This window comes from Quercus lobata, chromosome 5 (genome assembly GCF_001633185.2).
Source record: "Quercus lobata isolate SW786 chromosome 5, ValleyOak3.0 Primary Assembly, whole genome shotgun sequence".
NCBI lineage: Eukaryota > Viridiplantae > Streptophyta > Magnoliopsida > Fagales > Fagaceae > Quercus > Quercus lobata.
The window spans coordinates 58,566,397-58,576,639 of record NC_044908.1 but is presented as its reverse complement, the minus strand read 5'-3'; the positions used below and the strand labels follow the sequence as shown (position 1 = coordinate 58,576,639).

Sequence of the window (10,243 nt, the reverse complement as noted above, 5' to 3'; positions counted from 1 at the left end):
TCTAGGAATATCTATTTGAATGTAAAAATGTTGATTTGGTGTAGTTGTTGAGGGTTTGAATGATCTGATTATTTTTATTGATTAGTCTATGAGTCTGTAAACTTTAGAAGCAACACCAAGATTTTTGGGTTCCAACATTAAAGTTCAGAGTTGTCAAAATATGACTTGATTATTGATATTCAGTTATACTACTGGCTGAGGATAATAGCAAAACAATTTTATTTTTAAGCGTAGTATCATGTAATGTCTAAATTTTGGAGATACGACTTCTATATGTGTTGGGCTCATGACCTAATTGGATTCTCTTGTCTGATATATCTTGATTCTGTTTTTATTTCACAAATTTGGCTGTTTTTACTTATAGTCCGTTTGGATTGAGGGGGAGGGAAGGAGAGAATAGTAGAGTAGAGTAGAGTAGATTTAGTACAAAATTAGCTTATTTTTAGCCAACTCTACTTTACTCCCCTTCACTCCCTCTATCTAAACAGGCCATTAGTTCCTTTTTTCCCCCTTACTAGGGAGATGCAAATAGTGCATTGGAGTAGAAGTCCGACAACAATAGATTAAAGGGAAGAGAGAATTAAGTTATCTTTGCGTCTAAGAAATACTGTTAAGAGAAAAGATAGTGTACACTATTAATCAGAAATCGATTATTGAAAACATTGATCTTTCATGTCTTGTTATTTAATTGGGGTTGTTCAACAATTGATAGTATCAAGATATGATATTTTGCACTCAATGTTGAACTCAAATATTTAAAATATTAGCAAAAATTGAGGTAAATACCAAGTCTTGAATTTTATTTCCTTATTGTTGTTAAACGTTAGAACTCAGTAAAAGAATTTAATATTTAAAATTTGCTTGAAATAAAAATCTAATGCATGTCAAGTAGATGGTAACTTAGAACATTGATCTTCTATGGATTGCTTTGGCTGATGAAAATTCCGAGGTTCCTTTGGCTTTCCTCAGTGAGATAATAGCTTAAAAAACTTGTAGTGAACTTATAATGAACACATTACAGCCTATGTTGACATATATTTTTGTTGGTGTTTCAAGGAATGATATGTTGCTAAGGGGATTTTATTCTTTTTCATGTAGAAGCTTAATTAGATGGAGCTAATAATGAGACTTGACCAGTACAAGGAAATCTCTTAGTCGTGAGACTCAAGCTGCTATCTTTGGGCTTTATGGTTTTGATCCAGACAAACATATTCACATATGGTTTACATGTAGTATAAAGATATTATTGACATAAACTCTTACTTTTTAATTTTGTTTATATATATATATATATATCACTTTATAAGCAACAATACAGATGTTTATATGTGAGCATCAAGTCCACCAAAAAGGCCATTCTTTCTCTCTCTTCAATTATATACAGTTTCTGAATGTTTTGTTAGCAATTGCGATGTTTACCTTTTTGGCTAAAACATGAATATCCTGAATTACAGATCGGTACTCTTGCATCAATTCCACTACTCTACTATAAATTTTGCAGGTTGTCATAACCTTGTCATGGTGTTTTGTATTTTGATTGTTCCAAATGCACAAAGCAACAATCGCAAAAGTTTCAGCCAAGTGGTCTTCTTTTATTTGGAAAATACCAATCATTAGATGACATAAAGGCACAAATCTTTCCCCACAAACTTTTATTAGATCTTTTAAAATTTTATTAACATAGTTTTGACTAGAAGATTTTTTTAATTAATTGAAAATTTTAATATTAAAGTTTCATTTAAAGCTAACTATTTTAGTAATTTCATTTAACATATATTTAATATAAAACAAATAAAAAAAATAAAAATAAAAGAAGAAGAAGAAGAAGAAGAAGAGGAAACCACGTTTCAACTTGGACTTTACAAAATATTGTTAAAGTGTTGGGCTAACTTAATTGAATTTGAAATTATCCCAACTTATAGAAGCACGTACATGTGCTAGGTCAATGGGCCTAAATGTACATGTTCTCCCAACCACCACCGTTAGCATCAAGCTTAGCCCAATCAAAATCAAGGCCGAGAACAGCTTGGGATTTTTGCGATCATCATCATCACTGTCATTATGGGAGTTTGGGTTATTTCAAGGTTTTAGGGATATTTTACTCTTTTTAAATGTTTTTGAGGGGTATATTGGTTATTTACTAACTTGCACCCAACACCTTGATCAAACTAATTTGGACTTTCCAATATGTTCTTGGGAAAAAAAAATGGAATAACAAAAGAATTAGAAAAAATGCAGATTAATGGGGGGGAAAGTACTAATATTTATAATACAAAACTAAGATATACAAATTTTTTTTAATGTATTTCGATAATTTTTTAGGTTTCATAGGAAATTACAATCTTTTTTTAGGTTATAAGGGTATTTCAGTCCTTTTTTAGGTTTCAGGGTCACTTCAGTCATTTTTTAGGTTTTAAGGTCATTCGGTCATTTTTTTAGGTTTTAAGGGTATTTAGATTAAAAAAATTTAGCTTCTAAAGGCATTCTGGTAATCTTAGAGTGTTTTGTGGGTATTTTTGTTATTTTATAAGTTTCGATAGTATTCTAGTCATTTTTTAGGTTTTGGGGGGTATATTTGTTATATATATTCATCGATTATTGGGTGAATTGGGTTAGGTTGGGTACGGTCATATCATATGTGATGTTAGTAATACTTAATGTGACAATAGAACTGTAAAATGAGAGTAAACAAAAAAATAAGGAAACCATTGAATATGACAAAAATATGATTATATGTGATGTTGGAACTGCTTAATATAACGATAGAACCATCAAATGTGAGTAAAATAAAATAAAATAACAGCTAAATGTGATAAAAGAACGGTCAGTTGTAATATTGATACTGCCCAATGTAATCCTAAAAAAGTTTTGTTGTAATATTGTATGTATATAATAGTACGTTAGTTTGCAATTTGCACCCAACACCCTAATTATACTGATTTAGACTTACCAATATGTTCTTGGAAAACAATGGAATAACAAAAGAATTAGAAATGGAATAACAAGCGAAGAGACTTGATGCAAAGACATTATGATTGAAATGATAAACTACGGGGAGAGAGAGAGAGAGAGAGAGAGAGAGAGAGAGAGAGAGAGAGAGAGAGAGAGAGAGAGAGAGAGAGAGAGAGAGAGATGTCTTTAATAGGAATTGAAGGGTTTAAGGATTTTAGTGATTTAATAAATAAATAAAATTGCGTGCAATGCCTCCGACATCCAGTTTTGCTACTTAACTATTAAAGGGATTTTATTTTTTTATTTTTTTTATTTGTGTTTTTTATGTGTGCATCTCCTTCCGGGTAAGGACACAATTTTTTTATTTATTTTTTTATTTTTAAAAGGGCCGGGTAGTTCTTTTTGGTAAAATTGGTTAATTAAGCTTAATTGTTTTTAACTTTACTATTTGTAATTTTTGCTATTGGGTTAATTTTTTTTTTTTTTGAATGAATATTTTGTATTAGATTTTAGATCTTTAAATTTTATTTATAGCTTTTAAAATGAAGAAAATGCTAAAGTTACAATTTTTTTTACAAATTTCTATTGTGATGAGCGGTTATTAGTAAGTAAAAAAGTGATGTCAGTGATAGGCCTAAATGTGAACCAATAAGAATTTACTACGTCAAAAGTTTGTAAAATTACTGAAGAAAATTTTGCAACTTTCGCATAACTCTTAAAAGAATCCATAATATTGTTAAGGGAGTGTAGACACCTCATTATGTACCCGTTAATAAATTTTGGTTCCTGACTCCAATAATGAGCTTGACATATGTCAACCAAAGGTATTTAGAGAGTTCACAATAGTTTAGAAGTAATCACAATTCACAACTTAGAAGTGCTCAAATCGCGTTGAAAACAATTTTGAAAAATGACTTTCACTCACTGTTTTGACCATAACTTTTGATCCACAAAAAAAATTTTAGTGAGGTTTGTTTCATTGGAAAGTAGAATCCTGGGCTTCAATTTGAAAACAAAATTTTCCTAATTTGGATATATATTGAGTAAGTTATAACCGTTTGAAGTCAGGCCATCAAAACTATCATGAATTAGGGCATGTGTACACATGAATCAAGGGTGCATGCGCACCCTCGAAAGATGTGTATGCAGGCCGATTTTCTAGACAGTGGAACTTCATTTTTAAGGGCCCAAAGCATCATTCTTTGATGTGATCCAGCCCCTAGACCCTTGGAAACGACCAAAAACCATTAAAAATCCCCGAAAATCCTAATTTTAACTTATAAATACCCATCTTATGTCTCCAATCAAAACCCTAGTTAGAGAGAGTAAGTTTTTGGTCTCCATATTCTCTAAAACCTTATTTTTCTCTTTCCAAAACCATAACACAACACCTTTGTACGTGTTTTACAAATAAAAAAGTTCTCTTTAGTTAGTTCCAAGGCAAAAAGTTTGTTTTTCAAATTTTTTTTTTCTGAAACATTTTCAAAATCTTTTGTTCTTGAGTTATGATTACTAACCATTGTTATGTTCTTTAATTATTCTTGTTATCTCAATCTAATATTTGTAATGTAGGCATAGAGGGGTCGGTTAAACTATCTCAAATCTGTGATTCTAAAGTAAGGTGAGTCTCTTTTCCATGATTTCTCACTTTGCGATATAGGATTCACATGGTTCTTTGTTTGATGTTATCATAAATGTTCTTATCATGTTTGATTGATGTTATGATCTTGCTTATATGTTCTAATCTAATTTTAGGTTGTTTATAATCTGTTGTTATTGTTCTTGGTTTGTTATTTTAGTTTTATGTAAAATTTAACATGTTTATTTATTTAATGTAGTTTAGTTTAATTCTTTGATTTTGTTCCTTAATTATTTGTTTATGTTGATGTTTGTTTTATTTGCTTCATGTTAGTTTAGTGTTTAGGGTTCTAGATATTTGATTATGTTTGACTATGTTTTGGTTAATTAATTGTGTTTATTTATTTTTCGTGTTTTTTTAATCTTTTTGCTATATTTGGTTTATTTTATAATCTTTTTGCCATATTTGGTTTTGAAAGTTCAAATAGTGTATAAAACATCTTTAAACGTTTAGACCCCCAAATACAAAATAATCAATTCAAGTTTTATGACAAACAACTAGTGTGCGGAAAATGAACACAAACTATAAACAGAATTGGTAATCAATCTAAGCTAATTAAAATCACATCCACAGCAGATAATAAAAGGCAAAGATAAAGGGAAGGAAGATACAAACACAAGGACAACACATGATATGTTATCGAAGAGGAAACCGAAGCCCTCGGCGTAAAACCTCTCCGCCGCCTTCCAAGCGGTAAGTAATCCACTAGAAAATGTAGTTGGGATACATGAACACCAATAGACCCTCCAAACCTAATCTACCCAGTGTACCTAAGCCCTCCAAGCTTCTTGCTCCAACGAGGTTGCGCCGAACCTATTTCTTTTCTAGCTTCCCGGATTCCGCTACTTGACCATAGCATTAACCAATGTAGATTGGTTTCTTCCTAACTGCTTCCCAGAACACCAAACAGCCCTCTCATAGTAATGGATATGGTGAGAAAAATGTTTTGGTAAAAAGCTTCTTAAGGATTTAACAATGGAGAGGAAGAGAGTTGAGGAATTTGAAGAATCTCTTATGTAAAGATTGTGGATGAATCAATCTTATTTTACTCTAGGGTTTCTCTCTCAAAATTCTCTCTGGAGGCTCTCTTTCTTTTGTGGATATAAGGGGTACTTATACTGGGATGAGAATGGAATGTGAAAAGTCAGGTTTTTCAAAATAGGGCTGGTTCACGGCTTGTCCTCATGGCTTGACTGAGTCGCGAGATCCAGCTACGAGGTAACAGAACGGCCAGTTGTCCTATTTTGTCCTGTAGTGCTCCAGCTAGCATGACGCTTCAACTTTTGGCATGCTTGGCACGTGTGCTGCTTCTGGCGGCTTGAAGCCGCGAGTCACTCGCGAGATCAAGTCGCGAGTCTCTGTTTTCTTGCACACTCTTGAGCATTTCAACACTCTATCTCACTCACTACCCTTACAACAATCCCACCTAAATACAGGGTTACTAAATGCTGAAATACAAGCAAATTTGGCACGGAATAAAGCTAACAAGATGATTGATTAAATTCAACCTTACAGGTTTATTATGCTAATCTTACTTAAATGGGAGAATTATTTTCCATCATAATTTTCATTAAGGACATCTATTAATAAACCATTTCAAGAAATTTTTTTATGAAAAATTGAAAAAGCTAAAAAAATAATTTTTTTTTCTTTTTCCCAAAAAAAAGTTCCTAAAGGGTGCCTCTCAGTAAAATCCCTGTTAAAAAACATTGAAACCAATAGGTTCATCCTCACCATTAACAACGATGCCATCTAACCAATCATGATCCTTCAACTTACAGTAGTCAAATATGACCATATTAGGGGCTCATATCCATCCATATGGCATGAAGTCAAAATAGCGTGCAAGCTTATTTTCCTTTTATAATTATTATTACATTCAATCAAACGGAGATTGAACTGACTTCTCCATATAAAGGAGCTAGACAAACGACATTATTGAACTATAAAACTCCTTGCATATGCAAGCTTATTGAAAACAGATACTATTGGAAAGCATGGTTTATATTTCTGTCTGGGATTGATAGAGTCTGGAAGCAAGGCGTGGAGTGAGAAGAGCTTCAAGGGGAGTTGCCTTAGGTAAGGTAATGCCCAACCCTTCCATCATATCTACCAACATATTTGATGGTGTTGTGAACTCAAATCCTTGAAGCAAGCGAGCTATTGCCAAGTAAGATACTTGCAATGCAATTGCGTAACCCGGGCAAAATCGTCTCCCAGACCCAAATGGTATGAACTCAAAATGTTGACCTGAAGCATCTATACTTGCATGGCTTGTGAGGAACCTCTACGGTAGAAACTTTTCTGGGTCCTCCCAAATTCTTGGATCTCGGTGCAACTTCCACACATTAACAAGCAAACGAGTACCCTTTGGGACGTAATAGCCACAAACATGACAATCCTCTGTGGCCTCATGTGGAACTGATAAGGGGCTTGGTGGGTACAAGCGCAACGTTTCCTTCACTATGGCTTGGATGTAAACTAGATCTTTGATATCATGGTCGTCCACCCACCTATCTCTGCCAACCTTGAGATCGAGCTCTTCCTGAGCTTGCTTCAAAGCGTGTTTATTATTCAATAATATGGACAGGAGCCATGTCAAGGTTAGAGATGTAGTCTCAAAGCCACCCAAGATGAGACTCTACAACATGAAATTGAGGCCACACTTAATTACAAGTGCACTGGTTATTAGTCTTTACACAGTGTATGTAACAAATTTTTCCCAAATTAGAAAGTAATGTTTCTTTATAGAGTATTATATTCTTTGTAGAGAGGGTTCAACCTATATCTAGGGATCGATGGAGCTAGGAATTTAAATGGGGGGGGGGGGGGGGGGGGCATTGAATAAAACTCATTTGTTAATCAACTTTTTATAGTTTTGCTTAAGAATTTTTGGAAACTGAGGTATTAAAATTTTAAGGAATTGAAATTTCAACAATTTTTTGAATTGAGATCAAAATTTTGAATTCTATTTCAGATTTACTACTGGAATGAAATATTTTGGTATTAGTGTATACTGATACACTGTTTCGTAGTTAACATCAAATATAAATATTAAAACACACACCCACATGACACACACTATTATTAAACTAAATAAAAGTATAATTTATAATGAATTTAATATATTGTTTTACAAAAATCAAATAAAATGATTAGATTGCTATTAAAAATAAAGCATATATAGTATTTTTTTTGTAAATAAACAAACCCGTAGGGTATTTTGTAAACCATAAATAAATCACTTTCCCTGATCCGAATCCCACCCATTCTTGTTTTTACTGTTTACCTCACATCTCGTCTTTAAATAGGTGTTATTCACTTTTTTGATATTTGTTGGCTCTTTTTTATCGGTGTGCTTTATAAGGTCGGTTTAGATACTGTTTATTGTTAAAAATTGAAAATCGAAAATACTGTAGTAAAATAATTTTTAAATATATAATGTTGTTGGACCCAATTTTAAAGAAAAATTTGTTAAAATCCGTACTTATGGATCCCGTAAACAGTGTACAGAATTTACACAAAAAAACACAACCGCATGTTCAAACGCGTTTGCATTTATATCCAAACTAAGGGTTCGTTTAGATACAACTTATTTTGCTGAAAACTAAAAATACTATAGTAAAATAATTTTTAAATGTGTAAATAATATCATGAAACCCATTTTTAATATTTTTTTCCTGAATAAAGTGTTTATGAGTCTCATGTACCGTGCGTAAACAGTAGGTGAACTATGCTAAATAGTGCACTCTGGTGGAGAAAATCTGAAACGTGTGAACAGTATATGGAAGAAAAAGTCAAATTTTACGGCTTAAAAAAAAATAAAATAAAAAATAAATAAAAAAGCTGAAATCGCAAGCTGTGCCTCTTTTTCATATTGTTCTCACCTTCCTTTTTCTCATAAATTTATTTGGATCCAAAATGTCGGGAGTGAGCTGATAATTAATAAGCAAAAAAAGACCAATGATGACCAAGTTTAAGTTGTGCGATAAATGACAATAACTTACCAATGCTGTTGCCCTTATAATGGTTTCACGCGTATGGCCGAATGCATCATCCTCAATTTCGGATAACATGACATCGATAAAGTCCAGCCTGTCGGTTGGTTCACTACCCTTCAGCCTTCTCATACTATGTTCTTCAATCCAACTTCCTGCTACGGAGTCCAATTCCCTTGCAATACGCTTCATAGATTTTACTTGGCCCAGCAAATCAAAACATCCTAGAAATGGAATTAGATCCGAAATGATAGGGACCCCAGCTGCGTACATGAAGGCTTTAATACTTTTCCCTATACGCTGTGCGGCTTGTGCCTCTCCATCATTTCCATGACTGAAGCTATCAAAGTATCTCTTCCCTGCTATCATTCTAGTAATAATATTAAAGGTTAGGCGCTCAACCCACTCACTAATCACCACGTTGGCTTGGTTGCCCTCGTTGCTCTTGCAGAGAGTGTACAAATCTTTAATCACAGTTTCCACCTCGAATACTTGCACATTCTTTACCGTTTCAAGCCGACGACTAGAGAGGAGTTCTAGCTTGATTAGCTTTCGGATCTTGAGCAAATATTTTTCATAACTGGAAAAACCAAATGCTGCATAGTTGTAGCCAAGGTGCTTTCCTTGGCTAGACATTGGACGTGCAGCAAAAGCCTTGTCATTTGTAGTGAAGCACTCCTTGACTGCCTCATGATTGCTAATCACAAGAGCAGGTTTCATGCCAAGTCTGATCATGAAGATGGGACCAACTTTATCAGCCATAGCACCTAAGGTTCGTGCAATTGGGTTTTGGCCATGTAGTTTATGAAGGTGACCTATGATTGGCAAGGCACCTGATGGCTCTGGAGCCAACATACCCTTAATTTTGTGACTTCCAATTCTCACCCTCCATTGATTGTACAATAGAGCCAATAGAAAAAACCCTGCAATTGCAAGTAGATGGGAAGTAATTTCCATGATGTCCTCAAACTTGAGGGAATGGAGAATACTATGAACTTTTCACCCACAACTTGGTAGTATTTTATAACGGTGAGAAAAAATCACGGGCTGATTTTTGTCACTCATTGCTTGACTAGTAATAGTTGTAGACACTTCATTTTTTTGCTGAAAGTCATAGTTGTAGACTGCCTCTCAAATGTACCATGGTGTTGAGTTTCTTGACTTGGGTTCTGGTCCTATTTAATTATGTTAAATATATTAGTAATGTGATGTGTTATACTATGTTGTATATGTTAGGATGGATGCGAAAAAAGAAATATAGAATAAGAATATCGAGAACACAAGGGTTATGTGGTTTCAAACCACCTTGATAGAATTTTAGTTTTAAGGTAAGAACTTTAAGTTATATATATATATATATATATATATAGGGTTTATTTGTGTGATTTTCACTTCATTTTGTGTTATATATTTTTGCTAATAATAAAAAAAAAACTTAAAAAGAAAATCCTTTACAAGTAATAGGCAAATTCACTTAAAATCAAATTAAGAATAGACTTTTAACAACAATTGTATATAAAGCATATTATGCAAAACATAAAATAAATTTATTTATCTTAAATATGACCTTTGATAATAAGTTTAAGGTTAAAAGAGAGCTACACTATTTTTTTTTTTTTTTTTTTGAGAAGTGCATGTATTAAAGTGACTAGTT

The 10,243-nt window shown here is 33.0% G+C and overlaps 1 pseudogene; it reads right to left on the bottom strand.

The window, feature by feature from the left end:
* Window positions 1-6,441: 6,441 nt before the first annotated feature.
* On the bottom strand, window positions 6,442-9,680 carry LOC115992681 (annotated as a pseudogene).
* Window positions 9,681-10,243: the final 563 nt, after the last annotated feature.